The 27290-nt window shown below is 33.8% G+C and overlaps 1 protein-coding gene and 1 non-coding gene across 13 annotated transcripts in view; one reads left to right on the top strand and one right to left on the bottom strand.

The window, feature by feature from the left end:
- Positions 1-27290, bottom strand: part of LOC124367080 (RNA-binding protein Musashi homolog Rbp6) — a 1248673-nt gene that overhangs the window by 796497 nt on the left and 424886 nt on the right. The window lies entirely within an intron of this gene.
- On the top strand, positions 17042-17112 carry Trnaa-ggc. The gene has a single exon. It is a non-coding gene; the product is annotated as a tRNA-Ala (tRNA).

Raw genomic sequence — 27290 nt, 5'->3', positions numbered from 1 at the left:
CTTGGGAAAGGTAGTTTTTATTTTCTTGGGTTTTTGTGATGTCCTTTTCAAAACGAATGGTTTCTGATAAGTTCCAATGATAAATACGTAATCGTGATTTACTAATACAGTATAAAATATTTTTCACGTTCAATTTGAAGTTTATTTTTTTATTTTAATATATTAAAATCACTTCAGAATGTGTTTAATGAAAAGGAATAGATTGAAATAAAACCCGAAATAGTTTACCAGTGAGGCGATCAGTGGCACGGGCCGATGCTACGTGATGGACAGAGTGCAGGAAGTCCATTAGTGACTACTACGTGATGGAGTGGACAGGAAACTCTTCATGTTATGGAAATGCCAGCTGCTGCGAAAATGTATGCTCGATGATCCTATTACGAACGTTTGTCTGATGGCATTTACTTCGCTTATTTTATTTAAATGTCAAGAATGAAACGGGTTTTAATATTTTTTAACTAGTACAATGTTCTATGTCTTCTTTTAGTATAGTAATAACTACATTATTCTGCAACTAAATTGAAATTCTTCTAAAAGTTGCTTAAAATAGTGATTATAATAAGGGGTGGAAACGAGAAAGCCGATTTTGTTTATCGAAACGTTGTTAAATTTAATAATTAAAGGGCACTATATTAAAGTTAAATATTTTAACCAGAATGCGAATCACTAAATTTCAGATAAGTCTTTGTACTCAAACAACAAACATTGTATCGAAGCGCCTCCAGAGACTGTGAAGATCAGAAAACCCGATTAAAACTTTATAACTTCAAAAACTTAAATGAGAAACAAAATTTCAAAGATGTGACACTTATACACCTAAAATCCTTTCGACATTCTTATATATTTCTCAAAAACCTGTAGGTATTGACCAAAGAACAAGTTTCAATTTAAATAATGTTTACAGATTTACAAAAGGATTTGGAAATTTCCTGCAATGCGAATAACGAGACCTATTTGGACGTAGAGAAACGCTAGGTTTGTAGATTATGGACAAACCATCCAAATGAGGGAATTTGGAGTGACGAAGAGTTAACTTGGATCTTAATTTAGCTGGAAAATATCCTTTGGGATTCATCTGCGTGTTCGTTAATTTATTTTAAACACGTAACTACAATATAGATGAAAACAAACAAACCATACCAAGACGTTCTGAGTCAACTCAATATAATCTGTTATACATATACTCAATACAAGAGACAATAATTATTATTTATAAAACGATATAAACAATTCAGATCACATTAAGCCCGCATACAATAACCAACAACTGACAACTATTCACCAATAGTAAATGACGATCGTCAAGGTGGTCGCGAATTGCCGAACGGCAAATAACCTTTTTAGTAGTTTATTCTAGTTGAACTTCTTAAAACCGTACAGTGACGCCATATTGATTTATCAACGAATTAAGATACCACAACCCATGTTGATGGTTCGTGCAAAGTTTGAGTAAAATAAAGTCACGCGATGGTGATGTGGCCATACCATCACCTCATATTTTTCAATATATAATAGTCCATTCATTGAGAATGGTCATTAAATCGAACGCCATAGACATAACAGCTGGTGTGCCACAATGCTCTTTCATGCGCTCAATACCGTTTCCTTCTTTTGTATGTTTGTAGTGTTTACTCATAGTTTTAAATATGTTTATCTAATTTTCTAATACTACATAATGTTCAAAAACGATTTCCTATTTACAAAACTCTATTCCAAATATTGTTTAGCGATAAATTTATGATTTTTAATTGTTACGTGTAAGAAAAAGCAATATTTGGTATACCGCAAGGTTCGTACTTGGGATCGATGTTATTTTATTCTAGTCTCGTGATAGGGATGTTGCGTAATAATATTGTATGTAATACATGTAGTCTAATGTACCGACATTAAATAATGTACTAATAAACACTTACTTGTCGGCTCATTCCTCAAAGGACTTTTTCTAAAATTTATTTGCGCTTATGAGTCTTGAAATATTGCGTGGTAGACTGCAAATACATCCTGATGTACCATAGAGTTAATTCTTGAGACAAGCAGTTCTCTCCTATTGTTCTGTTTAAGACAATAGCTCCCAGAGTGCAGTGCGGGTTCAACTGTGACCTTTCACAGCATGATCTGGCGGTCTGATAATTGCGTGTAATCCCTGATGATAACAGCACTGATAACAAGTAAGACACGCGAGCTCGGAGGCGGCATTTCCATAATCCGATACAGCCCCCGCCCCTATCCACGCCAGAACTCTTACCGCCCCCAACCCTGCAACTCGCAAGTAGAATTTCGTACTTTGTGCTGAAGTAATTTAAATATTTGCAGGAAACATCAAATATGGCCACAATGTGTTTTTCACGGACCAGACAATTCGTGTCAGAAAAATAATTCACAGTTTTGGTGATTATTATATAATTTAGGTAATAAAATACACCAAATCGGGTACGTTCATACTTTTTACTTCAAATTGTTTCCTTTTTACAATAAAATCTAATGCATCGCTCATCCAAATTGCCAGTTCTTATCGTAAAAGTATACATGTATGTTTCTTATATTTTTGGCAGACAACATGTGGATCATACACAGTAGAGGCCATAGCTACACCATATCGAGAACAGTTGTTGGTTGCAGTGATGTTGCAACATCGCCCGAAATGTCATCGGACTATTTTGGTGCGACCTACTCTAGGAATTTATCTCCAGATGATCTTATATACTATATTCTTGTACTATGTCGCAAGACATGATATCTATAACTGGTACTTTGACTTCTGACACGATGTTTAGTATCAATTCGGTTAATCCGGATATCGGTTAAACAGATTTCGGTTATTCGAGACTCTTGTGTAGTTCTAAACGAGTGATTATTGACAACTTTGGATTACAATACTGATTATTTTTAAATCATCCTTTTTTGACCAACCACCATTGTGACCTAGATGTCAGTTCGGTGTCAGTAATGCATATTACTGTTACAGCAGTCAGTATATCCTCTCTAAAGCCCTTGATCTCTTCAATTGCTTTCTACCACCTGAATCAGGTTCAAGTCCACTTCAAGAGCCCAATTCCACTTAATTAATTCCCCTTTAAGTAATTAAATTAACCGATGAGAGGTCCAGGTTGATTCGGCCAACAGTCCGTGTTCCCAGAATCATACTGCGCTCACTAAATACTCACTAATAACATTAACTGTAACGTTTCTACAGTTGTACAATTATTAAAGCCATCTCTTTAATGTAAGGCTTCGCAAATTATCCATACATACAATTATGTATTCCTAAGTTTTATTATTTAATAGGGTTTCGTTTTACAGAAAAACAAAAGCAATTTAGTACAAATTGAAGGAGAAATAATGAGGGGTTGGTGATACATTTGAATAATTCCACACATTGACTGCAGCACCTGCAGCTCTGATGAGCCACAGGGTAAAGTATGCCTCCCTTAGTTCCTCCATTGTGCATACAGGGTGTTAAAGCAATTATTTTCTCATTAATCCTTCTCTGAATCTTTGTAGTTTTTCATTTAAAAACGCTTTAATGCAAATAAAATATAAAAATATTGGAGTGGAAAAACGTTTTGAAGTGTACATTATACGTATATTTGCTAAGACAAGGGATTGTGACAAATTTGATTTCATTACGTAAAAGTTGAAGATAAATGGAATAGGTAGTCTTTTTCCATAACATGAACACACGTCATATTTTCCCTCAAATTGAGATGTGATAGGTATTTATGTATTGTATTGTCTACTTAACGTCGATGTTATATTTTTATTCTGTTAAGCTGTTTATTTTTTATGATAAATGTTCTGCGATTCTTATGCATGTTAACTATTGGATAAGTATACTGATCCAAATTAAAATGTTATTTACCGTAGTTTAGTATTATCTATATGTACAAGTATTAAACTCTAATAAAAGATTAAATTAGAGTAATTTGTTTCAGCCATATTTTATTATCATGGATATTGTTGTGACAACTTACAATAATGTAAATGCATTATGTTTGGCATATTTCAATAAAAATTCAAAAATATCATGGGGTCGTAACCATAATTAGTAAAATGAGTAAGAGTATTATACCCTGTAGTCTCTTGATAGCCCAATTACGTACTCAACCAAACCACAACGTCTACTCCTGTCTTCAAGTGTCAAATATAATAATGCCATTATAAAACTTTATTAGTGCACGCAACATAGTGTTTGTGTTCCTAATTTATTGTGTATGTGTACAAACAAATAATGCACCTATACCGTTGTTTTATTAATTCAATGTCTTTATATTAGTTGACCTACAAAACAATTAGAAATACATCCAGGTCTTAGTAGGAAATCCATATTTATAATATTAATAATACGTAGGTAGCCTTTTCATTACATGATCTATGTAACAAAACTGTTAAAAACCATTGATGGTTGCAACCCGCTTGGTGATCTTTCTCTTCTAAGAAAATATTTATTTTACAATCAGTCACCCAGTTTTGAATGCAGCAAAACTTTACCAATTGTTGCTCAATCTTTAGGTTTTTACGGTGTCCAGAATTTTGGACATAGTAGAGAATAAGATCATAACTGTTATTCTTTACAGTGGATATCTATAAAACCATGCGCTTTCATAAATGGCATTCTTAACAGTTGATATCTATAAAACCACGCGCTTTCATAAAGTAACGCTGAAAGCCCTTTAGAAGTAATATTCTATGTGGTTTGTATTGATCCGTAAATGAGATCAGGGCTTGTTTAAAACATGCAGACCAATTTAGTAGGGGCCGCCCGCAAGTGTTATCTCTAAAAGCGTGTGATACCCGGTCATATACTTGGAGTACTTCAGAGATAACAGTGGAGATAACCACAAGACACGCATCCGCTACTGCTCTACTCCTGCATTTCCATAATCTGACAGCGCTATCCTCGTTCTTCTTCTTGATCCCCTTTCATTGTCCTATTTTTGTTCCATTTCTGGCATCTCTAACCATCAGTAGACAGATGTTTAGAACTTTTCTCTGCCATTCCATGAATCCTTTTCTTTTAGTGTTGATTGTTAATGATTTTTAAGGCATTCAATAGAATGCGCTACATGCAAAGATAGCTAGAGGGTTTGCAACATACATGTTAATTTAGAGACATGAGGAACAACTTCAAAGGAATTTTTTAATATTGGTGTATAACGATAATAATTTGAACACGGAATCCTTTTGCAAAATGTTATTTATTTGTGTTTTTTGATGATTTTATCAAAAATCTCATCACACTAAAATTATTAAAATCGAATAATAAATAATTGATTTAAGATAAATTAACTGTACCAAAAAATGGCCCACATTGAGGTTCTCAGATACTAGCCAACGATACAAAAACTTAAAAACTGCTCTAAATCAATTATTTAAATAATTTTGGTTTCATTAGATTTGTGATAGTCCTCTAAAAACTGTTAGTATTGTAACTGTAATTCTTGAGAGAAATTACTGGTTTTTAAGATATTTTTAAAGTTTAAAAGTTTTAATGGACGCAATTTTGAAAATACTAAAGATAATTTCTTGATATTTTTTCAATAAATGATCTTTTTATCATACACATTTGTGTCGAATTTGGTATATTTTAAGATATTAATTTTTGACAATAAACATATACAGACAGATAGATAGAAAACTATGTAGCAAAGACTCATGTTAATGTAGTGAAATATGTTTGTCTTGGCTTGGTATGTCTTTTTCCAGAGAGTTAGGCGACACCCTGTATATAAATCATGTATTGGAAAGTATGAGTGTTATATCTCGGCTGCGAGAATTTGAAAAATTGTTAAATTGAATACCGGTGGCTAAAAATATAATAGTTAGTAGTTTTTGAAAAGTTTGGGCAATTTTATCACGATTGCTTAAACAAATATCGTATAACTTTATATCACGTTAGTACTGTCATTTTCCTAACCCAAGTAGGAGGTTAATGCAAATATTTCGGTCTTTGGGGATCCGAGGTCTCTTCCTGACAAGTCTTCTCATCCGTTCCTATCTTACCTACCGATATTATTTCTAGAAAGACCTGTGTATGTGTGAGGTTTAACCCCCCCCCCCCACTTGATGCTTCTAATACTACATGTATTGGAAAGACAACGTTTCGAAAACCGATATCTACCATCTTCTTCAAGTGTTGAAACCTATAATAATTCCCTTTATATAACCTTATTTGTGCACACCCCATAGTGTTTTTGTTACTAGTTAACTGTGGATTTCAAACAAATAATATTCTAATTTTATTGTTTTATAAATTCAAAATCATTATATCAGTTGATTTAACCTATAAAATAGACCACTTTTCAACTCTAGCGCTACAAGTACAACCAGGTTTAAGTAGGAAATCCATATTTGCAGATTAATTGAATTTATTAATAAAGAGTCCTAGAATATCTAGGTAACCTCTTCATTGTCTAGACTAGTTCATTAAACTGTTGAAATCCCTTGATAGCAAACTGTGTCCATGGTAGCAGGAAGACACAGCAGATATACGTTATTTGATATTTTATAATAATTTTGTTTCTATATTATTTTTTCTAGTTTATATATAAATGTATAACATTTTATCCCTCATTACGTGGAACGAACACCATTAAAGTTCAAGTAATAACTTAAATGCCATTACACACTGGGTTTGCGGGATTGTCGAGGAAATAAATGCCAACTTCCTGTAAAGGCCATGGAAGCGGGTGTACCTGGTACTTGAACAATTAGCTAAGTTATATTTGCAAACGCTATTGCCGCACTTTATTATGCAATTAAAAACTAATTACAAGGAGGGTTGCCCCCGCGGCGGATGATACTGCTCGGTGCCCCCCCCCCCCCACAACCTCTTTAACCCCCTCCCACTCTACGAGTAAAGGTCTTGTAAACGGCGTTCCCATTTGTTGGATTCTCCTGGAGAACCTTACTCCATTCAAACTGTTATAATTAATCTTATGAGTTATGATTTTCCCACAATGTTTTGTTTGGAGCACAACGTCTTAAGAGGGAGGCTGTAGGAGTCCGTATAAAGAGGGTAGGTAACACAGGGTGATCTAAAAGTACGCATACACTCATGATTTTCTGAAAACTTGGACAGAAAAAAGAATTTGTGAAAAGACTCTAAATAGACCTACTTTTAGGAATTTTTAAAATATTGTAAAATTGCCAACATTAAAAATCGCCAATCCCTCATTCACTTGTGATACATCGATATTAAAGGAGCCAAGATAAGAACTTCGGTACCGAACTACGCAATTTATCTTTACCTTTTCTAGGTATATGAAATAAACATTTCTACTAAAGACACTAACATTCGGAATATAATCAAATTATGGGTGAAATTCACAAAGGTTCTGGCTGTGACTTCAAAAATAAAATAGTACAAAAGAATTCTCCATTCATACAGATTAAACCCCAAGAAATATACGACTATCAGACGCTACTATTCTAACAAAATTTACACACTTCTCAAGACTGTTATCCACGTAATTAAATATTTTCATCACAAAATGCGGTCAGTAACAGTGATTAGAAATAACACTTGTATCGTAATCAAATTTGGTGTCAGCCCTTGTTTGTATTACTATTTGAACTTTTGTAATGTGGAACAGAAATTAAGAAAGTGCTCAAGCTTTTTCACCTCTATTAGAGTTCGAATAAGAAATTTTAGAACAAAATTTATGACGAACATGTTCTTTCTATGACTGAAGTTACTGGGAAAATTCAAACTCTTCCCATTTTCTATCCACAAGGTACTTTAGGGAGGAGGATTATTGATAAAGTCAAGCGGCAAACAAAACGCAACGTGTGCTTGACATTTTCAAATTACTATTTCAATCAAAAGAATTGATTTTTTAAATACGTGTTTGAGAGAAACACTGTACAATAAATGACTCAATACATACAAAACTAGTAAAGACCTACTTTACTAATAAGGAATAAAATACCATCAACAATGGTTTGTAAGTAAAAAGTTATTTTAAAGTTTGAAGTTTGTTAAAAAACATTTTTAATGCGTATTTTTAAATGTAAAGTTGTAACCGAATGATTTTTTATACATATTTAGATATAAATTCATGTAATTTATTAAGCCCATGAGAGAACACCAAAGTTTCTGAAAGATGTGGGATTTAATAAAACTTAATTGTATATTATGATGGTAAACATGCATGTTTTTGTTACTACGAATTTTGTTATAACTAGTTGGTTGTTGTAATACGCAATGTTTACGCAAAGAGTTTTGTTTGACAAGGGTCGCTCAACAAATTTGTGGCTGTGTTTGTATAACTTTGTTTAGTTTCATTTATGACAATATTGTAACATTAGATTTAATCAGTAGATGTTCAAGGAGTGCGTTGACGTTGATCAGATTATGGAGATATTGTTATTGTTCCACTGTTGCCCCCCCCCCCCCCAAATAACTCAAGACAATATTGCGAAAAATAGATCGCACATGTAAATAGTACCTTCTGCAGTTCGTCAACTACAATAACATGAAGGTACAGATTTGGTTTTATTTCAGGGGCTAATTATTGAGTAAATACCTTGAAGTAATTACTGTATTCAATATTTAATTACGAAGGGCCATTGATATCTTATTTTTCACATAAGTATTCTTGGAAGTGGAGGAGTGCAAATTTGTGAGCACGTCTAAATCATTCTTTTATACTATCTCGAATTTTAATTTTGAAACCATAATTTGCTAAAGATGCCAAGTGAAGGAAACCGATTTCACAGGAAATAAAAATTAGTGAAAATAGTGCAGTAAAGTAGTGGTGAAATATCATTCGTAGTTTTTCTGTAAACAATATTTTTGGGAAATTGAACCTTTAGATAAATATCTTTTAACCGTATTACAGAAAAAGTTTCTTTATTGTATTATGTAATGATCAGATTTCTCTAGAAATAATTTTGCAGATATAGAACATTATATTTATTCAGATAAATAATAATTCTTGTAGATGACACAAAGTATGTGTATTTTAAAATGTCAATAAGATAACGGGTGATTCTCCCCCTCCCCCAAGGGTTATTATAACTTAATCCAAACCCCTCTTAAGTCAGGCCAATATGTACATACACCTTAAAGATACTATCCATCCGATACTGCCAAAAGATTCTTCCATTTATTTTTATGCATTAAGATACCAATCTCGAACTTGCGCTAAAACCAGACCATCTAAATGAAGAAAGCTCACTGAGATCTCTCCGTACACAAACAATCGTTAGTACACTTTGTGAGAACCCTGCGTACAGAGCTAGTTGGATGTAAAAGGAGTTATACGGCAGGCAGCATTAACAGCCCACAGGGGCATAGCTGATGTAATTGGTTTTTAATTACATTGTAAATTGCAGAATTACAGTTCGCAAATATGATTCTACTCGTATTTTAATACGCCTATACATCTGCATTACGCTCACGCCCTGGTTAAAATTTGTACCGTATTTTGAGAAAAACAACTCTGTATTTTTTATATAATTTTTATTTAGTTTGTAGTAAATCGTAAGTTAACAAATATTAAGGCGTTCGTTGTAGCAATGGCGTTTCCAATAGTTAATTAACTGCCGACTTCGGATACTCTTTAGTCTATTGCCACGGGTACCAAAAAAATTACCTCAGGTTCGTTTTTATACCTCAAAAAACTCAAAATTCTCACATTCCCATCGAGACCCATACGTTAAAGTTAAATATATGTTAACAATGCGTTTGGCATCTGTGTTAGTTTAATTGATTGATTACTTTTTGATTTATTATGTAACTAAAAAGTCGTTAGACAAGTATTTGGTCTCCAGATCATTTGTTGGTTTGGATATTTTAAACACATATGTGACAGATACGGCCAAATACAAAACAATTGAACCGTAAAAAGTAACGGATGTGTGGTGTATTGGTAGCGCACTCACCCGGTAAGTGAGAGATCTGGGTTCGAGTCCCATCGTAGAAAGTACTTTTTGTGTGGTTGAATGTTTACGTTTAATATAAATATATTGTGTAATAAAGTCACATCCATACCTTCACAGCTGGTTGTGATGAAACTATCTTGAATTTTATCTCATTTCTTCACACAGACCATGTATTTTTATGAATAACCAATAAAATATGATTATTTGTAAAATGCGTACTAATAAAATCTTGAAAATGAGACATCTCAATAACAGTATTATATTAAGACTAAATCAAAATGGCCGCCAGGTCACAGTTTTGTGTAAGCCACATTACAAGATATCCTGAAATACTACTTTAAATAGACAAATGACATAGCATTTTTGAATTATTCTTGTGTCTACAAAAAGTATACTAAAAGGGAATTGGCTTAAACATAAAAAAAACCATTTCCACTTAACCCCGATTGCATCATCTTGAAACGGGAAGTACGTAACCTGTAGGTTACCTGTATTGCCCCTAAGGAATGTCACGCGAGCGTCGGCGACTTCGGGACCGATTTCTGGGATATTCGTATCGCCGGTTTGTGTGTCTGGGACGCTTCAGTAGGGTTTGGCAAACGGCTTGTCTCTAGACGGCAACATGTTTCATAGAATATCACACGTCAGAGCCCTGCGTAAGGCCGCACGTACAAAAAGTAAAATAACCTAATATCTTGTTATCTACATAAAAATGTTCTAGTATATTAAAAACATTTTTCTTGAACATGTAGGTTCTTTAACGAAACTTTTGGGGTTTTAAACGTTCTTAGTTGAGTGTTATATATACTACTATATATATAGATATATGTATGAAAATGTAGCGTTTTTAAACGCTTTTAGTTGGGTTCATTTAAACATTTCCTCGGAATAAAAAAAAGTTGTCGAAAAGTTTAAGTTATCATGAACATGTAATCACAAGTTAGCAATGACATACAACAAGCGCCTATATATATATATATATATATATATATATATATATATATATATTTATATATATATATATAATTTGATTATTTGTTTAATATACATATAATTTTATTTATTATGAACAATATATATATATATATATATATATATATATATATAGTTCATAATAAATAAATATATATATATATTGTTCATAATAAATAAAATTACAAAAACACAGAGATGGTTTTTTATCGAATCGACTTATATAATGTAAATGAAATATTATATTATAGGCTACTATTGATGAAAATAATGTCCTTTACTTTGTTAATGAGGAATCAGTACTAAAACTAAATATAGGGTGAGGTAATTTTATTAATTTTACTTATGTAACCAACATAATTAAAAATGTATTACTGGGAAATACTCAAATTTAACCACGATATCCTAAAGCAGGATATAAACTAATGAACGTCTATTACAAAGCGAAATAATCAATTTCTAAGCTGAAAACTTAACTTCAAACATTTGAAAATACTGGATATCAAAATTATTTATTAGTTATTTATTTCAATATTCTATATGGTTAGTTACATCAACGCTGTCACTTTTAATTAATGTTCAAAACTACTTAATACTTAATATTTTTAGCAGTACTGTCAAATATTATAAAGCCAATTATGTGTCCATTATTTTCCCTTTTTTATAACTTACAAACAAAATTCATAAATTATGAAAATTAGAGATTCTCAAATGTGATTATGATATCCTACAGTCTAACATCCTATTATTAATAATCCACGATGTCAATAAGTGATAACAGGACACAACATTGTTTGTTTCAAAAATGCCATTTAATCGTGAGCAAACGTAAACATTCGAGAAGCGACGACACTACGCACAACAGAACAAGTTGCGGCGCTCAAGTTATAATTGTAAGTATTATTCAAGCGACTGTATAACGCAATTAAAAACTAATTATACAGGCCGTGCTGCTGCATAAAGCCCAGCCTCTGTCTACACCGACCCCTGCCTCCTCGTAGTCACGGGTACGCCACAACTGTGACATTCTGTTCCGCTAAGCGAGTCCTTCCAGTAACTATTATTTCTTGAAAGATGAACAACAACCCTAAAGTATTATCATTGTAGTAAGTAATGCACCATGTATATTTATGTTATCCTCTGTACAGGATGTTCAAAAATTTGCACCACTCCCTACTTCCTCGACAGTTACGAATACACCTTAACTGTTACATTATGTGTGTATATAATATATATATATATATATATATATATTATATATATATATATATATATATATATATACATACGTATATTAAATATGTATACGAGTCAATTATGTTGTACTTGGCCGTTTCTCTCACATTGCTTTTTTAAAATAACCAAACCATCATATATGATTGGAAGACCAAGTATCCGTCAAACGACTTTTATTTACGTTCATTAAAGTTTTTATGAATGGTAATAGCCGAATTTAATTTCAATAAACATTGAATCAAAAAAAGTTCTTGCTCCGCCGGGACTCGAACCCGCGTCTCTCACTTACCGGATGATTGTGTCACCACTCATATAATATATTATTATTATGTATATATTATAATACATATTGTAAAATATTATAAATATAATATTTTACAAATTTACCAATATTATTTGTATTTACCAAATACAAAATAATTGAATCGGAAAAAGTAAGCGCTCTGTGGTGTAATGGTAGCAAGTGAAAGATCCGGGTTCGACTCCCGGCGGAGCAAGTACTTTTTGCGATTCAATGTTTCTTGAAATTAAATAAGGCAATTGACATTTATACAATTTAATGTAAATAAAATTCGTTTGACAGGTATTTGTTCTTCCGATCATATGTTAGTTTGCTTATTTAAACGCATATTTATGTGACAGATACGGCCAAATACAACATAATTGAATCGTAAAAAGTAAGCGCTCTGTGGTGTAATGGTAGCACATTCACCCGGCAAGTGAGAGATCCGGGTTCGACTCCCGGCGGAGCAAGTACTTTTATTAAAATTATATATATATATATATATATATATATATATATATATATATAATATATATATCACTTCGGTTGTATAAATGCAGAAATCCTTAATTATAAACATTAATTAGGCTTCTCGGTACAAATGTCCTGTAATATTTCGGCATTTGCCGTTTTATTAAAATAAAAGGGTACTTTTGATTTTAATACCAACGGCCTGTTCTAAATTTTCCAAGTACATTTTGTCTCCATCTTCGGGTACTTTGCAAATACCATTCAGTGAATAACATTGTTCAAAATTTTGTTGAAGGCCTTAATGCGTGTTGTGAAACCCATTTTTCATCCTGTTTTTTAGACGAACAACGATGATTATTCATTCTTATGTGCGATGGGTTTGTTGTCAACCCAAAATAATCCATTGCACAATTTTTACATTTTAACTGATAAATAACATTTTACTTTTACAATTAATTCCTCCTCTAATAGGATAAGTTATCAATGTTCTAATACTAGTAAAATAGTTAAACGATTTTATAATTTTGCAAGTATAAGATCGTTTGTTCTTAAAGTGTTGGCACTTAAAACTTTTCCTCTTTTCTGAATTTTTAATTTCAGTAGAATCAAAATATACTTACATACAATCCTCAAAAATTTTGGAATATATATTTGAGACATGATTAAAACTCACAGCGCCATGTGAAGGTTTGTGATATTTAAACTTCCTACAGAGTAACATAGGTGCCTGGGGCTAAAAAGGTGTATAGCAGTACGAACCAAAGTACACAATTTTAAAGCTGCATCTTTGTAACCAACCAAGAAAGTTCATAGGTACTTTTTATGTTTTGTTCAGTTATAATTATTGTTTCCACAAAATTCCATCTTTCCGTACTTAAAGTAATCATAAATGTATCATAGTTGTATTTATGTATCACTTGTTAACAGGTTACAAATGTGAAAATTACAACTTATAATGCCTTTACGAAACACCAAAAATATTCTGCCGGTCCGGGACACACAGCCCTCTCGCCGGGAAGTAATTTTGAAAATTCAGATGTGACGATGATAAAATGAGGATAAAGATGAGAATGCACTCTTACACTTGTTTACATCTTACGAATGTAAAAAGGACAACTTAAAAATGCCTTTACGAAACAACAAAAATATTCTGCCGGTCCGGGACACACAGCCCTCTCGCCGGGAAGTAATTTTGAAAATTCAGATGTGACGATGATAAAATGAGGATAAAGATGTCGGCTTTTTTGTTTATTAATTTATCACTTGTTTACATCTTACGAATGTAAAAAGGACAACTTATAAAGCCTTTACCAAACACCAAAAAATATTCTGCCGGTCCGGGACACACAGCCCTCTCGCCGGGAAGTAATTTTGAAAATTCAGATGTGACGATGATAAAATGAGGATAAAGATGTCGGCTTGTGGTTGTTTCACGGATCCCTGCAGCACTTATCCCTGTCGCCACCATATACACTTATAAGGCCTTTATATACCGCTGTATATTCTCCGTAACTCCAGTATATACGGCGGCCGCTTTACTCCGTATATCAAAAATCCTGACTTGGAAAATACAGCGTAATATACGGTATCGATATCGGATGTTTTAGTGATGACGTTAAATGGAATGGTTTTACGGCATGCATATTTGGCCGGGATTAATTTGTTTCAGCAGTACAGATATAGATTCAAATCTATGCGGATTCAGTAATTTGTTGGAGCACAATCTGTTTGTTAATTTGCCATAATTTCCTTGTTACATGGGTGCACAACATAATAACAACGTATTACATTTACAGTCTGTATTTAAAATGGTATCATTTCGTTAACAGTGAAGTAAGCTACAAGAGTACTTATTGTTATCATTATAGTTATAATCTTTGTATTATATAAGAACGAGAAATTTGGTTTTGAAGTATTATCGTCCAAAGTTTTAGAGCTTAACTGGAGCGGCTGAACAAATTTCATTTCTTTCTCTCTGTCTGGATGTAATTTCGGAAACGAACTGACCTATATGGACTTGAAATTTTGCATGAAGCTTTATTAAAACATGGGAAACACTGAGTTCGGTGGTGATCCTGTCAAACAGCTGATAACGATGCTTTTGGCACATTTCCACACGAATTATTAAACCGGATTTTGGCACTGAATGAGTTAAAAATATACCAAACACGGTATTCGCTTTTAGCTATTAAGGTCCCATTATACATAATGATTAAAAGTTATCTGCATTATATGTAAATATCACTGACATTCAGGATATAAACAAATGTTTAATGTTAAATGGTACCGGGAAACTATGTTAATCTGATTCAGACGTTACAATAAATGAAGGTATTTTATTCGAAACTAGTTAAACTTGAATGCACCTATATCCAGATCAGTTTGTTTCGATGCATATAGAACTTCTCTATTTGTTAAGTAAGAATCTCATTTTTTTAAGGTTTTAAATATTGCTAATACGTGAAAACTTTACATCGCTTAAAAACTAAACTTTTTCCGAGATTATAGGAGAAATAAAAACAACAATTTCACTAATAAGTTAAAAATAATGATTGCTTTGAAAGCAGTGTTAAAAAGTGTTCAATAAGACCCATAATACAGTAACAATAGTAATAACACAGAATAAGTTCCTTTGGACATAAATCTAGTACTCCCACAAAATAAAAACTTTTCTGAGATTGTGGAATAAAAACCAAGCAAATTTAAGTAATTCATTAAAAATAATGAGTTAATTGAAAGCAGTATTAAATTAATAAAAAAAATGCCCCATAATACAGTAATAGTAAAAATACAGAAAACATTTATTTAGACCAAAATATAATATTCGCGCAAACCGAAAGTTTTTCCTCTATTGTGGAAGAAAAACCAAGCAAATTTGACTAATTACTGAAAAATAATGAGTTAATTGACAGCAGTATTAAAATTAATAAAAAATGTCCCATAATACAGTAATAGCAAAAACATAGAGTAAAATTTCTTTCGACGTAAATATAATATTCGCGAAAACTGAAAGTTTTTCCTAGATTGTAAAAGAAAAAACAAGCAAATTTAACTAATTATTGAAAACTATTGAGTTAATTGAAAGCAGCATTAAAATTAATAAAATATTTCCCATAACGCAGTAAAAAACTAAGAATAAATTTCTTTACACATAAATATAATATTTGCCCAAGCTTAACGTTTTTTTCCTATATTGTGGAAGAAAAACTATACAAATTTAAATAATTAATGAACAATAATGAGTTAATTAAAAGCAGTATGAACATTAATTAAAAATTCCCATAATACAGTAATAGTAAAAATACAGAATAAATTTCTTTAGACAACGATCCGTATGAGATTTTTAGACAACCATACAACCAACCAACAAACAATTTCTTTAGACAACCATATTGTAATAGAGAAAACAAAGCTTTCCTGAGATTGCAGTTTTTGTAAATTAATAAAAAATGGCCCATAATTCAGTTATATTAAAAACAAAGAGTTAATTTATTTGGACATAAACCAAGTACTCGTGGTGGCATGTATTATCTTTTGTCCTTTACATATTTTATGGTCGAAACCTCTCTCCGCCATTTTTATAAAATCCAAGGGCGAACATCTGAGCCATGTGAGAGTATGCAGGTGGCCCGACTCACTTTACACCATTTGTTTGCCGAGGTGTCAGGGTTATCTCGGTTGTCGTGGGAATGTAGCGCCCTTATCACCACAGATAAGACCCGCGCCCTCCACGCTCATGTGGCGGCACAGCGAGCATTCTTCCGCCTGAACAGATAACCTTCCCGGAGCTCCTGGCGGGATGTCAGGCCAACGCCGCGACAACCTCTGGTTTCGGTGCCATTGAATTTGGGTAATAAGAACGTTTTTCTGTTAACTGCATACATAGTCCATTAAGAAAACTTCACTTAACACGGAACACTAGTAACAATTTTTATCGTTTCACGTGAAATTAAAGCCATTTAAAATCGGAAATTGTTATTGTTCGCTTTAACGAAGGCATTTTATAGCCATTATATTTTATTTTGAAGCACACGTGATATTCGTGTACATCACTTGTCTGTCTTATACAAATTTAATGTAAATAATAGTCGTTTGACAGGTATTTGGTCTTCCGATCATATGTTAGTTTGGTTATTTAAACGCATATGTGATAGATATGGCCAAATAAAAAATAATTGAATCGTAACAAGTGAGTGCTCTGTGGTGTAATGGTAGCACATTCACCCGGCAAGTGAGAGATCCGGGTTCGAGTCCCGGCGGAGCAAGTACTTTTTGTGATTCAATGTTTATTGAAATTATATATATGGAACACTGAGTTTGATGGTGGTAAATGTCACTCCATGGAGTTGGCCTCAGCGTCAGCGAATATCTTTACATTGGTCTTATGGGTAGTTATGAAGAGAAACGAGAAAAACAGTGGACAATCATATGAGATTTTAACGTGTGATTTTTATTCATAGAGTAAAAATAAAAAGAGAGGTAACGTTAAAATCTCGGTGAAAATTTTTGCGCACTCTTAAATTTACTTTAGCACCTTCCCTACTTGGGAGCTTTCCTAATATAAATAACACAAATAGAAGCAATTTAAAAATGGAAATTGAAAAATTTTGTAAACGGGCCCAAACAAAAACAAACTGTTGAAGATAAAAATGTCAAATTTTTACAGATTGTATACGTGTTACAGCTTTAGGATGTGACATCTTTTCTATTTATACAAAAGTTAATATTATTAAAACACATATATGTGTAATGTAATTTTCTTAAGTAGAACAAACGTAAATTGCGTTATTTTATTTCCTTAAGTCACAAAATTAATAAGAACCAAGTCACTCCCTCAATTTTATAACTGACGTACATACCTGTACAAGTATAACAATGTTAAATTTACCAAGTAATGTAAGGTGTAAGCCGCCTCATAACGTTTTAATCTTATAAGAGTTCATCGTTACGACATTAAAGCGAAATTAAATGATACTAGTGCTTTTAACTGGATTGGAACACCGGCGAGACAGGAGGTGGTGGTGTATGAGCCATATCATAATTTGAATACGTGTGTGAGTAAAATGCCCTAGTTCCATAATTCCCTTGACTAGTGCAGTCGACTACTCTTGTGAATTGCTCTTCAGTTTAGTATAATATAATTATTAGATGTAGCAATGAACAAATATTGTTATTGTTCACTTTAGCGAAGCTTATAACTCGTGTCCATTAACTCGTCTCTCTGTCCGGACGATATAACGAACACAAGCTGACCTATAGACTTGGAATTTTCCATGAAGCTTCACTTATATCTCGTAAGTGTTCCTTATAAGGAATTTGTCATGGAATTTGTCTGAGCGTCAGCGAATTTCTTTACATTGGTCTTATGGGTAACTATAATGAAAAGGAGAAAATCCTGTGTAGAATCATATGAGATTTTAAAGTGTAATTTTTATTCATAGAGCAAAAATAAAAAGAGGCAATGTTGAAATCTAGGAGACAATGTTTTATTTTAGCGCTCTCTTGAGTTTCTTTTAGCGCCTTCCCTATCTCATCACAGCTTTCCTAATATAAGAAACAAAAATTGGAATGCATTACGTAGAAGATATTTTGAGATGGCTTTAAATTTTGCGTGAAACATGTCTACATGGACAAGAATGAGTTATATGACAGTGCATGTCCAGCTATGGGATTTGGTTGAGCGTCAGCGTAATGAGATGCCTCAAGAGAATTAAGTCTATACACATGAAAACACGTATATACAGATGTGTTTGATATCAGGGAACTTAAATTATTTGAGACCGGATAATCGTGGAATAGAGAACTTAAAGGTTTTTATTACAAAATGAAACGTTTAAAAAGCTTAAAAATGTTTCCATGAACGTTTAAACATAGAGTATGCTAAAATCTACAGGTATACTCTAATTTGCTTAAAGATTTTCATTGATGAAACACTTTTTATTTTAAAAATGTATACAATTTACATATTCATATTTTTAAGGATGTTTTTCTATGACCTTGTTGCAAAATTGTACATAGTTTTCTCTAAACACTTGTAATTCCACGCGGAGTTACCAAAACGTTTCCTCTTTATCCTCTTAAAGGAAATTAGATCTCATAGGAATCATAGCTGTGACTGAAAACTGAAAATAATATTGTGACACAATCAAACAAAGATTGCACTACCAACAACGATTCAATATATTGCTTTATCGTTTTATTTTACCCATGTTTTCTTACAATTTAATATACTAAACTTTCTATAATCTCATTAGCTTTCTAAATTCGTTACGGACGAATTCTGAGAATCTTATTGGAATGCCAACTGTAATTTCAATTCTTTGTTTGAAGTTAATTTTTGACGATGGAGGGATTGGAAGGAAACAGGATTTTTTCCGGACATTTGCCATTGTTTCGTGAAACAAAAAAAAACTAATACGTATGATGTCAGTCGTAGGTGGTTAGTCGACGAATGCAGACGTATTGTGACCTGTATTCTGTAGGTCAGTTGTAATAATTAGTGTTGTATTTAGTTTTTCTATTACTTGTATGTTTTAGAGTTAGTGAAGTTGACACACAACATGGTTGTTGTAATACCTGACAGGCGTGTTTTTTTTTTTTCAATGAACGATGGCAAATGTCCGGAAAATCCTGTTTCCTTGTAATTACAAATTTGGACTTAGTAATTGCTTAAGGCTTTTTCAATTTAATAAATATTTTTACTCCCAAATCCGTCAATGTAGCTTATGCAAGGTCTTAATCAACTCCCAGCATCGTCTCCTACGGGGTTAAAAATACCTCAGACCTATCCTTACGATCCGACCCTACCCTTTGTCAGGCTTTGAACGGGTTAAGTCGCCATTTATTTCAGTACGGGTTTTATATTTAGCGGCCAGACCGGGCGACACGGTACACCGCACGGGCCGTACCTGACAGGCAGGTGCTCGGTGTCTTCTCCGCGTCTCGAGGCTTATAAATATTCTTTGTCAGTCACTCAGCGACGTATCACCTCTCTGGCACTCGTTCAAATATAACCTTCGCTCTTTGTATCGGCGCGGCGGGGCCTGTTTGGTTTTTGTGCTCTTAAGTGTAGGGTGTCAGTGGCATCCCTCACGCCTAGTCGGAGGTCTGAGATATTCAAGGTGAACAAGGATCTCGGATGCTGCACATGACAAAACACGTGTTCCTTACTTACGTAGCGATATCAATATGGATACAACCTTTTTACAGTTTATATACAAGGGTGGTGAATAGTCTTAACGGTCTAATATCTTCTGTACTCGTAATACAGTGCCATAGGGCATAAAAGTGAACTTTCTGACACATTCATTAGTTCTTCACCCTCAGGGGGATGGCCCGAAGGGAGTCGGTGGAAAATCTTAAATGTAAGCATACATCGATGTGCATACCATTTTAAAGGTCTTAATTAGTAGAACACCATGCAGCAAATTAGACCTCAAAAGGTTAATCCTAAACAAAGTGGCGGTGCTCGAAAATTTCAATACTGATGTTATGTGCAAGTTCAGTAATGGCTTAATTCTATTGTAACCATATCAGATAAAGCTACATAACTTCACACATAATTACTTTATACAAACACCCACTTTAGGATTTATTCAGTGTCCTGCTATTCATCTATGGGAACGATCCAGGAGGAGTCAGTGGAAAGTTTTTAAAGGTTGGGCATAGGCTGATTAAAGATCTAGGCACATTATTTTAAAGGACTAGTCAAGTAAAGAAGTATGCCGCAAGATCGTCGTTTATTTGTATCCAAAATGTGCACACAAACTATCCATTCATTACCTTCATTAGTTTTTAAAGTCTACATTTTTAATTTGCCTATTTTTAGGGAGTACATTTCTGACTTCAAATTAATCCAATTAACATTATTCAAGACATTATTAACAATTATTAACATTATTAACAAGATTCTTGGGGTTTCATTGTATATAAGAACTAAACAAATTCCTTAAACTTTAAAAGCCTCAACGTATGGGAGACATCGAACTAAGACATCAAACCGGAGGTAAGCTACGAAGTGGGCAAGGGTTTCCCCTAGTTATATAATAAAAACCAAACGTGCCACTCTATGTTAAAACATGAGGTTAAAGCGTTACAGAAATACCAGACGTGACAGCACAGGATCAGTAAGGATTCCGCGTGAGAGAAGATAACGTGATCTCCATTATACGTCCCAGAATATTTATTTCATACCCGACATGTCACGTGCTGAGCCCACACTAAGTACCTGAACTTCTCCCAGTTTGTTCAAGTTGTGTCTTTCTAGGGGCAGCCTATAGTTGAACAATGCAACTCATGAACTGTGACGATGTAGTGGCTCCTCATTAAAGTTTGGATCTTTTTGGCTAAAAGTTCAAATATTTTACATTTTTACGTGGAAGCAGTGAATTTTTATTAAACTGCAATAAATACTGTTAAAACCTCCAATTCACGGTTACAATGGAGAGTCAGTAGGAAACGAAAGAACTACAGCAAATTCCTTTTAAGCAAGAGGAACCTAGGTATCAAGTTTTAAGTTCTGTAGGGTCTTTCTATCACGAGTTATTGCATATACGAGCAGAGAAACAGACAGAGAGATCGCCATTTAACCTCAACATTGATAAGAGGACATTGATTGAACCAAGAGGAAAGTTTCATGTCACTAGGATCTTTTTATCAAGAGCTAACACATAGACTGACAGACAAACAGGCAGACAGCACACGGATATTCCTTTCACCTTTTGACGCCAAAAGGTGAAAGGAATGCTGTACGTACAACAGCATTCTTCCTAGGGCCAAGAGGAAGCCATGTGCAATGTTTCACGTCCCAAGGATCTTGCACCAAGAGTTAATGCACAGACTGACAAACAGACAGACATCAGACGGACATCCATTTGACCTTTTGACCCTAAAACCAATAACGTTCTTCCAAGAACCAAGAGGAAGCAATGTGCAATGTTTCACGTCCCAAGGATCTTGCACCAAGAGTTAATGCACAGACTGACAAACAGACAGACATCAGACGGACATCCATTTGACCTTTTGACCCTAAAACCAATAACGTTCTTCCAAGAACCAAGAGGAAGCAATGTGCAATGTTTCAAGTTGTTAGGATATGTTTGTCAAGAGTTAATGCATAGACTGACAAACAATCAGACAGCAGATGAACATCTCTTAATACGTTTTGAAAAAAAGAACAATAAAGTTCTTCTTTGGACCAATAGGAAGCCAGGTTTCAGGTCTCTAGGACCTTTTTATCACTTATTGCACAGAAAGACGGACAACGATACGATTCAAAGAGGTCCTATCGGGTTTATCAGCTTCCAGCTGATTTTTGTACACTTTTCAAGAGTGCAACAACACCAGCGTCTACAGCGTTTATATAGAGATACCGATGGCGTGTGTCCTTACCAGCTTGTAAAAATAAACCTGTTCTTAGCGTGAAACTTCTTCCACACACAGTCAAAGGACTGGAATGCGGTTTAATTGAAGCAAGTCAGTGAAGTCTTATTGTACTCTTACAGTGACACTACAATCCAGAGCGCGCCTCTTTAATATTAAATCTTTCTGTTTTTCATCGCTTTAGAAATACAGGAGAATTTATAGGGTTGTGCGTAAAAAAGGTAAAACAAGGTAGAAGTACGCGCACCACGTGTCGTAACAAGCTTCGATCACATGGCATACAAAATTTCAAAACTATAGTTCATTTCGTTCTCGCTGTAGGGAAGTTATCTTAAAGTGCTGTGTGAATTTTTAAGAAAAGATGTAATAATCCAAAACATACAAAACACTAACACTGGTTCTTGTTGGGATATTCTTTGTCTGTTTGGAGAAGGAGTCGGACATAATTACTCAACATTAGATATCTCAAGTTTCCGATAAATACCAAAGACCGTAACGAGGGTGAAGACAAAATCCACGCGTGACGAGCGTAACTCCCAACTCCATTATGAGCAATTAATGAGTGATTTCGAGACGAATCGAAGAAACAAAACCAACAGGCGCTGAACACATCAACTCGAGTCGGTGCCCGTTTCGGCTTGTTATGGCGGCATCTTTATGCTCGCCGAGTCATGTAATTACCAATTCTTGGCCCTAATTATCCTGTCAATTAGTCTGCAGAGTAATTAGGATGTTCTTGTCACAGCCATTATGCTTGTCCCCACGCCGCGCGACGGGGCGCCTACAGCACAACTCGGTAATGTCCTTGTAATTGTCTTCATTCTCAAGCAAAAAAATCTATTCGGTGATGAGCTCGGTCGCGATGAGGTAAGGGTAAGTTCATTTTATTCTCGAATTGCTAGTATTGCTTTCCACTACCATACCAAATACAATAGGTAAATTTGAGTTCTGCTTTTTTTGGGGTTCAGGTGGAAATTACGGAAATTCCTGGTAAAACGAAGCAGCGATGTCCATTAAATGCTCGAAAACAAGCATTTTCTCCTTAAATTCTTCACTCGAATCTAAAACCTTTTCCGATTTAAACTATGAGAGTGAGACAATTTTTTTGTTTGTTAATTCTAAAATCTTTTGAATTGAACCACCTCCCCGTCAGTGGAACAACATTGTATGCTCTGGTATATGATCATATATACACTTCGTATGACTTTCCCTTTCAGACCAGTCTAAATTTCACTAAAACTTATTGTTAGACCCAAATATTCTTCAAATCAAACTTTGAATTCTCCTTTGGCAGTCACAGGTGGGAATTCTAGAAATCCCTGAAGAAAAAAGCACTTTTCCTAAAATCAGTCATTTCCAATCGCATAAATGTTGAAACTTTTCTCGTTTAATCAATGACTGCATCTGTAGAATTCATCCCCAATCGGTTGAGCAACTGGTCTATGACCCATCTGGTTTGAATTCTCCTTCAAGCCAGTCCACTCTATACTATAATTGTCATATCATAATCTTTGTGAAGGCATAGGTTGAGTTCTGCTTTTGGGCTCACTTAGAAACTCACCTAAATGCCCTTTTTATGCTCAAAAATGAAGCAATTGATGTTATTTTAATTCTAACCTCCACGAAAACATTGGGGGCCCAGGATTTCTCTGTCGGTTGAGCAACTTTTTCTGCCCAAAGACTAATGATCCTTCTAGTTTAACTTTTCCTCTACGGCCAGTCTAGCTTTTACTAAAAGTAGCATTTGAATTGAAATCAAATAATAAGCTCTTTTAAACCTTACAAAGCCTTTGGATGTATACTTATATACTCTGATTAATAGTAACAGGGTGATACAAAAGTAACATTATGCAATTAAACACCATTAAACACTTTTATTATATGAAGACTCGCATTAATTTTTAAAACATTACATAGTTCATATATTAGTAATAGTCACTACTTTGATTCTTTTTTATGATCAGTAACAACTATTTTTATCTCCGTAGTGGTAGCTAAGTCGAACGAGCTTGTTAAGAACTCGGTGATAACATTTATTGATTCCTTAGTAATAGATCATTTATAGTTTAAATGCTTAGTGATATGAAAAGCTCGTTATGAAATCAGTGATGTCTTGCACGTTGGGAGGAGATTCCACAAGAAATTAAAGTAAGACTCTAGTATAAGTATAACCAAAATTCTATTAAACGTAGTGAATGTCAAAGTAAAGTACGATGTTGGCATTTCAAACAAATTTTAATTATGTATAGGCTTTGCTGTCTGTTTTATTCTGATTTACTTAGACATGGTTAAATCGTAAATTGAAGATTTCAGGAACATAAACACTTTTTCAGTGAAATTAACTTAATAAAACGGAGGGCAAAGGCCATTTTCCTATTATCAACGAGCTTTCAGAAAAATATTAATTAATTTGTGAATAATATACCTACATTTTTATATATTTAAAACGCAATACTGCACTCTAAAACTGACCAATGAAAAACAATAAATTTTAAAAGAATATTAAAACCCACATTTAAATATAATTACTCCAGCAAAACCTTACTTGAATGCAAATGTTTAAACATTTTTATCACAAACGGTTACAGTTTTGTGGAATGAAGTCGTGTTTGAACTAGGAGTAGTTAGGGGCGGGCGCGGCCCCGCATAATCTCGAACTGCATGACTCGCTGATGCGCTGAATCCAGCCTGAATGCTGCACCGTTGCCGAGTGCTGACGCCGACCTGATTATGCTGAGGACCCTCAGCTCCTTATCTGCAGCCCTCAGACCGTAGTCAAACTATTCTGTTGCAAGTTGGCTCGCCGTCTGCACCTAATATATTCATCTTTGAACCATCTCTTAGTCGGTCTGCACAATTAAACTTAAGTTTACTGGTAATATCTGTTACCTCACTGGTCGACTAAGACCTCTTTAGGTTTATCCTGTAGATAATTGGTTTACTTCATCTTCTCATTCTGTGGTATTAATTATTCAATCTCTTGATTCATTTCACTCTGGTTCTCTTAATCTTAAATGTTTTTCGTTGATTCCACAATTTCTCATCTAATACATTTACACTTTGAATCCCTTCGTCAAAATTCGCCAAAGAGTCACCGTAAAATAAGATTGTTTGTGTTGTGATAATTAGCCTACGTGTGTTAGTTTATATATATTATATGTTAAAATCTCGTAAGAGAGTAAACAGACTGTTTGCAAATTTATTTAATCAGCTATTTTTCTCGTGGTCACCACGGTTACTCATAAGACCAATGTACGAATGCTTCCGATCATCCAAATCCCACGTTACGACCAGTACGTTACGGTACTCATAAGACCAATGTACGAATGCTTCCGATAATCCAAATCCCACGGTTACTCATAAGACCAATGTACGAATGCTTCCGATCATCCAAATCCCACGGTTACTCATAAGACCAATGTACGAATGCTTCCGATCATCCAAATCCCATGGTTACTCATAAGACCAATGTACGAATGCTTCCGATCATCCAAATCCCACGGTTACTCATAAGACCAATGTTCGAATGCTTCCGATCATCCAAATCCCACGGTTACTCATAAGACCAATGTACGAATGCTTCCGATCATCCAAATCCCATGGTTACTCATAAGACCAATGTACGAATGCTTCCGATCATCCAAATCCCACGGTTACTCATAAGACCAATGTACGAATGCTTCCGATCATCCAAATCACATGGACCATAATCGACAGGCACCACAATCGAACTCCGTGTTCCTTGTGGAGAAATGAAGCTTCATGCAGAATTTCAGAAAATCTGTTTTATTCCTAGGCCCAAAAATGTTTAATCATGTTCCTAATTCTATTAAAAAAACATAAAAATATTTTAAAATAAGTTAAAAACGCGGCTTTTATAAAAAGCCAAAATAAGTGACTGCTTGAGGTTATTGGCTATTTTAATGCACGTTGAAGATATATTTTCTATTTTGTATTTGTAAATATGTACATAACAATTTTCTTAATTTTACTACATTTAAGTAACTTTATCATTTCTAGTATTTTCACTTTTGTTTGAATTTTTGAGTTAGGTATGTATTTTGTCAAGGAAAGAGAAGTTATAATTTTTCACATTTAATTAAATTAAGAACACTACAGTGTGAATCGCAAGTTTTTAAGTTGACAATTATCGACTGTTAATATATAAATAATTATGTTAGTATAAGTTGTGATAGCCATAGGTATTTAATATTATGACCAGTAATTCCAGGCAAATGTCTCTATTAGTTTAATTGTAAACTACTGGAGGAATACATTATTTCTTATTCTTATTTTATGTCTATATGTCAGTTTGTTTTGGAGATATCGTGCGAAAAAAACAGACAAACATACAGAAATGAAATTTTCCCAATCCCATGAGTACTAGGCTTCGCTAACGCTCAGCCAAATAAAATAAATAGTTAGGAAAGATTTAAATAAATAAGAACTAAAATCAGTAAACATGAATGTTAGTTATTACAATACTAGGGGCAGAAGCATCCAACAATGATGGAGAGCGGAATTGAAACTGGGGCAAATATAATGATGTTTTCTGCACTGTTTCACTAATCCGCCAGTTTCCTATCCGGCTATATCCGAATGCGGCGATCTGTTCCTAGACCGACAGTACCTCAATGTAAGCTGATACCCTATCCTACTGGCTGCTATATGCGCAAGTGGCTCTGTTCCGAAACGTCAAGCAATTATGGGAAATTGATTATGTTCATAGCTAATAAGTGTGCTGTAGAAAACGTGTCTAAATTGTGTTTTTATCATGGTAAGGCGTACTTGAAATTATTGTAGGACTCAAAATGTGCATTAAAGTATTTAAATTTAATTATTTAAAAATATATATTATTTAGAAAACTATTTTACTCAAACCAGCTTATATACTCTAAATTTATGATCACAGTAATATAAAAGAATAATTGGACTTATTTAACTGTACTAAATAAGTTTTGTAAGTTATTTCAGTAAAATGGTTGAATCTAACAAAGAATTATGTTATGTCATTTTGTATAAATCTTTTGATTAAATTTTTCATCAAACCTAAGAGCCCAAA

Source organism: Homalodisca vitripennis, chromosome 8 (assembly GCF_021130785.1).
Source record: "Homalodisca vitripennis isolate AUS2020 chromosome 8, UT_GWSS_2.1, whole genome shotgun sequence".
Classification (NCBI taxonomy): Eukaryota; Metazoa; Arthropoda; class Insecta; order Hemiptera; family Cicadellidae; genus Homalodisca; species Homalodisca vitripennis.
Note: the sequence above shows the minus strand (reverse complement) of the source record. Positions and strands in the feature narration are given on the sequence as shown.